The sequence below is a fragment of the Belonocnema kinseyi genome, chromosome 9 (assembly GCF_010883055.1).
Source record: "Belonocnema kinseyi isolate 2016_QV_RU_SX_M_011 chromosome 9, B_treatae_v1, whole genome shotgun sequence".
Lineage (NCBI taxonomy): Eukaryota > Metazoa > Arthropoda > Insecta > Hymenoptera > Cynipidae > Belonocnema > Belonocnema kinseyi.
The window spans coordinates 114,414,840-114,423,422 of record NC_046665.1 but is presented as its reverse complement, the minus strand read 5'-3'; the positions used below and the strand labels follow the sequence as shown (position 1 = coordinate 114,423,422).

The window sequence follows — 8,583 nt, the reverse complement described above, 5'->3', positions numbered from 1 at the left end:
ATATTTAATCCAAAAAAGGCGGATTCTTAACAAAGACGGTTGAAATTTCAATTACAAACGATTTTTAAAAAATTCGATCTTAAGGCAAATAATCGAATTCTTTAATAATAAAGATGAATTTCAAACAATAAGATTAATTTTTTACCAAAAAATATTATTTTTTAACAAAATACAGAAATTTTCAACCAAATATTTGAAAATTCAAGTAAAAGAGGTAAATTTTCAAACAAAAATAAAATACTTAAATTTTCATTGAGAAAAATAAATTTTCAACCAAAATAAAAACAAAGATTTTTCAACAAAATAGTGGAATTTTGACCTAACACAGCTACATTTTTATCTTAAAACGGAATAGTTACATTTCTAACCAAGAAAATTTAATTCCTATGAAACAAGATGATGCATGAATTTTGAAACAAATATTTTAATTTTTGAAGTAATTTTCAACCAAATAAATGAGTTTTCAACCGATAAAATAAATTTTCAACCAACAAGATTAATTTTCTACAAAACAGATTAATATTCAACAAAATACAGGAATTTTCCATAAGAAAAGGATAATTTTTTAACCAAAAATAAAACATTTAAATTTTCAGTTTGGAAAAACAAATTTTTATCCAACAAAATACGAATTCCTAACCAAATAGATCAATTTTCAACAAAATATAACAAAACAGAATAATTAAATTTGAAAACAAAAATAAATATTTGTACCATTAAAAATATAAATACTTAAATTTTAATTAGAAAAATAAATTTTCAACCAAACAAAATAGCGAATTTTAGACGGAAATGTTCAAAATTCAAGTAAAAAATATAAATTTCCAAACAAAAATGGAATAATTATATTCGCAGTATATGAAATTAATTTTGAACCAAAAATAAATAATATATTTCAGCGAAAAGATGAATTTTCAACAATTAAAATGAATTTTTAAGAATGAATTTTTATCCAAATATTTCAATTTTTGAAGTAATTTTCAACCTAAGCAATGAGTTTTAAATCGATAATATAAATTTTTAACTAACAAGATTAATTTTCTACAAAAAAGATTAATATTCAACAAAATATAGAAATTTTTAATGAAAATTAATGAACAAAAAAAGTAATTAATTTTATGCCTCAAGGATGAATTATCAACCTCTAAAATTAATTTTTTATTTTTAAAAACAATTTTCAATAAAATACATGAATTTGCAATTAAAAATGATAAATTTAAAAATAAAAAATGGAAAGGTTAAATTTTCAGTTTCAACCAAGCAGATTAATTTTCTACAAAAAAAAGATTAATTTTGAACAAATAACAGAAATTTTCAGCCAGATAATTGAATTTTTAACTAAAAAATATTAAATTTTAACCAAAAATAGAATACAAAAATTTTCAGTTAGAAAAATAAATTTCCAACGAAAAAAAAAACAAACGATTTTTCAACATAACAGTTAAATTTTCAACCAAGAAGATTAAATTTCTTCTATAATTGATCATTTTTCGACAAAAAATTCAATATTTTTTTATTAGAAATAATTAATTTTAATACAAAAAAAACTGAATTTCATTCCGAGAAATAAATTCCCAACCAAAAAGATAAATTTCCAGACAAGATTAATTTTTCCACTAATTTATATTATTTTCTAAAAAAAGACATGAAATTTCAAACAAATATTTGCATTTTTAAGGAATTTGCAAATAGTAGAATTTTCAAGTAAAAAGATAACATTTTAACCAAAAACAGAGTACTTAAATTTTCAGTAGGAAAAAGAATTTCAACAAAAATAAACGATTTTTCTACTAGTTACATTTTCAACCAGAAAGTTTAGATTTCTTTTATAAAATATAATTTTCCGACAAAAAATTAATAGTTTTTGATTAGAAAAACTTAATTTTCAATTTAAAAAAAAAACTAATTTTTAATCCGAGAAATACATTTTCAACCAAAAAGATAAATTTTCAGACCAGATTAATTTCCCGCTAATATATACTCATTTCTAAAAAAAAACAGACATTTTTAAACAACTATTTGAATTTTTAAAGAATTTTAAACGAAAAAAAGATACACTTTTAACCAAGAAAATTAAATTTCTTTTAAAAAAGATCAATTTTCGATGAAAAATTGAATAGTTACATTTTTAGTAACAAAAAATTAAACTTTAATAAAAGAAGTACTTTTTATCAAAAGAAATACATGAATTTTCAAACAAATATTTAAATTTTTTAATGAATTCCAACGCAATAGTTAAATTTTCAAGAAAAGGAGTGAGTTTTCAAACAAAAATTAATTTTCAACAAATTATTCAAATTTTAAACCGTGAAGAATAATTTTCCACCCAAAAAAATACCAATTTTCAACAAAATACATTAATTATCAACAAAATATTTGAATTTTCAAATAAAGAGGATAAATTTTCAACTAAAAATGGAATGGCTCAATTCTCAATTTTTAAAAGTTATTTAAAAAAGAAAAAAAAACTTTCTACGAAATTGGCAAATTTAAAAAAAAAAACTATATTTTCTAAGAAAAAGATTAATTTTGAACTAAGAAACTTAATTTTGATTGATTTTCAAAAGTATAGTTGAATGTTCAGCCAAAAAGATTTCTAGAAAAAAAATTTCAACTAGTGAAAAACTACTTTTCTACTGAAAAAGACGAATTTTCAACATAACAGTTGCATTTTCACCTAAAACAGTAAATTGTTATGTTAAAACGGAATAATTCAATTTTAAAATAAAATATTCAAACAAAAAAATTAATTTTCAGCTGAAAACAAAATTTCCACAACAAAAAACCGAAATTTAAAAAAAAATTAAGTTTTCATATTAAATGAATAATTGTCAATAAAACAAAATAAATTTTTAACCAAGTTTTTCAAATCTCAATCAAATAGTTGAATTTTCAACAAAAAATATGAATTCTCAACCGAAAATAAAACAATGAAAATAATATCCAACAAATAATTATATTTTGAATAAAATAGTAGAATTTTTAAATAATAAAGATGAATTTAAAAAAAAATTAGACTTTTGAATTAAAAAGAGATAACTTGTAACCAAAATAGGTGAATCTTCTTTGGATTCTGTTATTATATTATTCTCATATATTATTAGGTTCTATTAATTTAGTTTGGATTGAAGCAAAAAAAAAATTGAAGTTTCTGAAAAACAGGGAGAGAAAGAGGAATTCCTAAAAAAATTGTTTTAAATTTTTTTATTTATAAATATTATTTATTTTTTATTTTCAGAAAAAATAAAAGCAAAAATATAAGATTTTAAAAATAGTGAATCTCTATTTTCTTCCTAAATTACTCATTTCTAAGATGTCCGTTTTGAGGTGCAGTTCCATGATTTCTCTCCAAATATCTATTCTGTGATCCTCATTATCAATACCCAGTCGCAGAAGAATATTTTCGTTTATTCTTAGAAGAGCTCGTCTTGTTATGTCGTGCTATAAACGACAAAAAGAAAATGGAAATCAGGGACTAAAATAGAAAAAATAACTCGGTGAAAGGTCTCCTCATGAAAATAATCTGACCTTTCCAGGACTTATTCTAAGTGAAATTTACACATCAGGGTGGCGATTCGGCGGACGAATTCAAATTCCCGCTTACTTCCCGGCAACTTTTTTAATTTTCCGGGTCAGTTTTGGAAAAAAAAAACTTAATTTTTTCACTACAAAATATCATCGATATTTACAACAAATGAAATAGTGAGACTTTCAATTGCAAAAATCAATTTACAACAAAAAAACAGATTTTCAACAAAAGTAATGAATTTAAAAAAAAATATATAAATCTTCAACTGAATGATGTAAATTTTAAACCAAAAAGATGAATTTTTAAACGAGAAGATTAATTTTCAAATGGAAAGATAATTTTACTACCGAAAAATGCAATTTTTCAACAAAATACATTAATTTTTAATGAAATAGTTGAATTTTTAATTATAGAAGACAAATTTTTAACCAGATAGTTGAATTTTGAAATAAAAAAGTAATCATTTTCAACCGAAAATAGAATAGTAATATTTTTAGATGACAAGATTTTTACTATAAAAGATAAATTGTCAACCAAGACTTAAATAAATAAAGTTTTAATTAAAAAAATCAATGTTTAACCAGACAGATGAGTTTATAAATAAGAAGATTAATTTTCAAATAAAAAGATTAATTTACTAGTAAAAAATACAGTTTTCATTCATTTTAAAATAAATTTCTAATGAAATAGTTTAATTTTTAATTAAAGAAGGCCAATTTTTAATCAAAAAAATAATAATTTTCAAGCGAAAATGGAATAGTAACATTTTTAGTTTTAAAAAAATCATTACAAACTTAACGTAAGAGTTTTCAATTAAAACAATGAACCTTCAACTGAAATAGTTGCATTTTTTTAAAATAAAAATTTATTTTTACTAAAGTATTTAAATTGTTTACTAAAATTTAAATAATTAAATTTATAGTTAAAAAATTATAGTTCTTTATTTGCTTATACTCTCTACCTTTTACGGGTTCGAGATTAAAGGAAATTATTTTTTAACCAAACAGATGGATTTTTAAACAAGAAGATTAATTTTCAAATAAAAAGATTAATTTGCTAATAAAAAATAAAATTTTCATTTGTTTTAAAATTAATTTTTAATGCAATAGTGGAATTTTTTAATTAAAGAAGGCCAATTTTCAACCAAAATAATAATAATTTTCAACTGAAAATGGTACAGTAACATTTTTGGTTAAACAAAATTATTGCAAACCAAACATAAGAGCTTTAATTAAAACAATAAGCCTTTAACTGAAATAGTTGCATCTTTTTTAAATAAAAATTTATTTTTACTACAGAATATAAATATTGTCTACTAAAACTTAACTAATTAAATCTCAAGTTAAACAATTACTGTTTAACTAAACAAACGAATTTTTAAACACGAAGATTAATTTTCAAATAAAAAGATTAATTTACTAATAAAAAATACAGTTTTCATTCATTTTAAAATAAATTTCTAATGAAATAGTTGAATTTTTAATTAAAGAAGGCCAATGTTCAACGCGATAGTTGACTTTTGGAATAAAAAAGTCATCATTTTCAACCACAATCGGAATAATTACATTTGCTGTAGAAGAAATTAATTTTCATTTAAAAAAAATTCCAAGCACAGGGATAAATCTTCAGTTTAAAAAAATCAACAATAAAAAGCCGAAATTAAAAAAAAAACTTCATTTTTTTAATGAAATTATGAATTTCCAACAAAAAAAAATAAATTGTTAACAAAGTTCAACTGTCAACCAAATAGTTGAATTTTTAACCAAAAAAGATTAATTTTCAACGAAAAATACAATAATAAAAGTAATTTTCAAAAAATAATAAAATTTTTAAGCAAATAGTAGAATTCGTTAATAATAAAGATGAATTATAAACAAAAAATAATATCAGACTTTTTAATGAAAGAAAGAAATATTTGATTTTAAAGAAAAAATTGCAATCAACGATATTATTTTTCTAGCGAAAAAGATAAATTTATAACATAACTTAAGTTTTCATTCGGGAAAATAAATTTGCAACCAAAAAAACAATCAATTTTTCAACAAAATTTTTAATGAAATAGTTGAATTTTTTAATTAAAGAAAGCCAACTTTCAACCAGATAGTTGAATTTTCAACCAAAAAAATAATATATAATCGAAAATGGAATGGTAACATTTAAAAGTACAAAAAATTAATTAAGAAAAAAATTTTGTTAGCCAAAAAGATACATTTTTAACCGAAACAGATAAATTTTCAACCAAGAAAATTAAATTTCTTTTAAAAAAAGATACATTTTCAATGAGAAATTGAAAACTTACATTTTCTGTACAAAAAATTAAATTAAAAAAAAAAACTTTCGTTTTTATCAAAGAAATACAAGAATTTTCAAACAAATATTTGTTTAAATTGATTTAAATTTTCATCTGACAAGAATAACTTGCCACCAAAAAAGACCATTTATCAAAAAAAATGTTGTATTTTCAACTAAAAATGGAATGGTTTAATTCACACTTTTAAACAATTATTAAAAAAAAAAAAAACATTTTCTACAAAATAGACCAATTTTCAAAACAAAAAAATTAATTAATTTTCTCCCAAAAGAATGAATTTTTAACGACGAAAATTATTTTTTTATTCAAAAATACCAACTTTCAATAAAATACATAAATTTGCAATTCAAAATGATAAATTTAAAAATAAAAATGGAAAGGTTAAATTTTCAGTTTCAACCAAGAAGATTAATTTTCTACAAAAAAAAAGATTAATTTTGAACAAATAACAGGAATTTTCAACCAGATAATTGAATTTTCAACTAAAAAATATAAAATTTTAACCAAAAATGGAATTCTAAAATTTTCAGTTAAAGCAATAAATTTTCAACGAAAAAAAAACAAACGATTTTTTAACAGAACAGTTAAATTTTCAACCAAGATTAAATTTATTCTATAAAAGATCATTTTTCAACAAAAATTAAATATGTTTTTATTATAAAAAATTATTTTCAATACAAAAGAAACTTAATTTTATTCCGAGAAATAAATTCGCAACCAAAAAGATAAATTTCCAGACAAGATTAATTTTTGCACTAATATATATTAATTTCTAAGAAAACACATGAATTTTCAAACATATATTTGAATTTTAAAGGAATTGGTAACGAATAAATGATCAATTTTCAATAAAAAAAAGAAAACTTAAGTTTTCGGAGAGAAAAATAAATTTTAGAGCAAAAAAAAAAGATTTTTCAAGAAAACAGTTCAATTTTCAACAAAGAAGATTAAATTTCTTGTATAAAAGATTATTTTTCGACCAAAAATTATATACTTTTTTATCAGAAAAAATTTATTAAAATTTTTTTTTTAAACTACCTTTCCTTCCGAGAAATAATTTCATAACGAAAAAGATCAATTTTCAATCAAAATTAATTTTTCCACTAAAAGATTTTAATTTCTAACAAAACACATGAATTTTCAAAGAAATATTTAAATTTTTAAGGAATTAGGAACGAAAAAATTTTAAAAATTTCATTCAAAAGTAAAATGATTAAGTTTTCAGTTAAAAAATAAATTTTAGACAAAAAATGTGATTTTTCAACAGAACAGTTAAATTTTCAACAAAAAAGATTAAATTTCTTTTATAAAAGGTCCTTTTTTGACAAAAAATTCAATATTTTTTTATTACAAAAAATTAATTTTATACAAAAAAAGTGACTACGCGCGCGACCCACTACTTTCATTTTAATTATTTTATTTGGAAATGAAGCTCAAGAAAATACCACGATGATCATCTTTACTTTAATAACTTCTATTTAAACACGACTTCGCATGGATACCATATACGACGAAAGACCGGGTGGTGCACTCGAGTTTTGAAAACCGGACTAAACTCGGGACATTCTTAGTTCATTCTGTAAACAAATTATGCCTCTTCCTTGAAAAATAGCCAAACTATAAATATGTTGATAAACATTTTTTAAATAATTAATAGCTGTAGATTTTCAAAGCATCAGAGAAAAAAAAATCATTGAAAAGATATTTTTAGATGATTGAGGTAAAAAGTGAAGCTTACTCGTAGAAAGAAAAACAAACTCTTAATTTTTCAACTGCAATTCATTCAATAATTAATAGTTATTGTAAATTTACAAAGCAACATAAAAAAGAGTCATCGAATGGGCATTCCTAGTTGATTTCGAAAACAAATTAACTCGTAGGATAAACGTCAAACTCTTAATTTTTTAAATAAAATTGTTTAAATAACTAATAGTTCTCGTAAATTTGTAAAGCGATATAAAAAAGAGTCACCGGATAGACATTCTTAGTCGACTCCGTAAACAAATTGACTTGCAGAAAAAGGCCAAACTCTTAATTTTTTAATTAAAATTTCTTAAATAATTAAAAGTTCTTGTGAATTTACAAAACAACATAAAAAAAGTCATCGGCTAGACATTATTAGTTTAGTTCGAAATCAAACTCATTCGTAGATTAAGGCCAAACTTTGAATTTTTGAAGAAAAATTGTTTAAATAATTAATAGTGTTTGTAAATTTGCAAAGAAAAAACAAAAGAATAAAAAAGCAAACGAATAAAAAATAAAAATTCCTAATTAACTCCATAAACAAATTGTCTTGTAGAAAAAAGTTCAACAACTCTTAATCTTGTTATAAAAATTGTTTAAATAATTAATAGTTCTTGTATATTTACAACGCAACCTAAAAAAAAGTCACCGGATAGAAATTCTTAGTCGACTCCGTAAACAAATTGACTTGCAGAAAAAAGGACAAACTCTTAATTTTATATTTAAAATTGTTTAAATAATTAATAGTTCTTGTAAATTTACAACGCAACCTAAAAAAGAGTCACCGGATAGAAATTCTTAGTCGACTCCGTAAACAAATTGGCTTGTAGAAAAAAGGACAAACTCTTAATTTTATATTTAAAATTGTTCAAATAATTAATAGTTCTTGTAAATTTATAACGCAACCTAAAAAAGAGTCACCGGATAGAAATTCTTAGTCGACTCCGTAAACAAATTGGCTTGTAGAAAAAAGGACAAACTCTTAATTTTATATTTAAAA

The 8,583-nt window shown here is 21.3% G+C and overlaps 1 protein-coding gene across 1 annotated transcript in view; it reads right to left on the bottom strand.

Annotated features, from left to right (window-relative positions):
* Positions 1-3,237: 3,237 nt before the first annotated feature.
* Positions 3,238-8,583, bottom strand: part of LOC117179770 (protein aveugle) — a 36,866-nt gene continuing 31,520 nt past the window's right edge. Inside the window, exon 5 of the mRNA XM_033371861.1 lies at positions 3,238-3,441. The gene's annotated coding sequence lies outside the window, so the exon portion shown is untranslated. The remainder of the gene's footprint in view (positions 3,442-8,583) is intronic.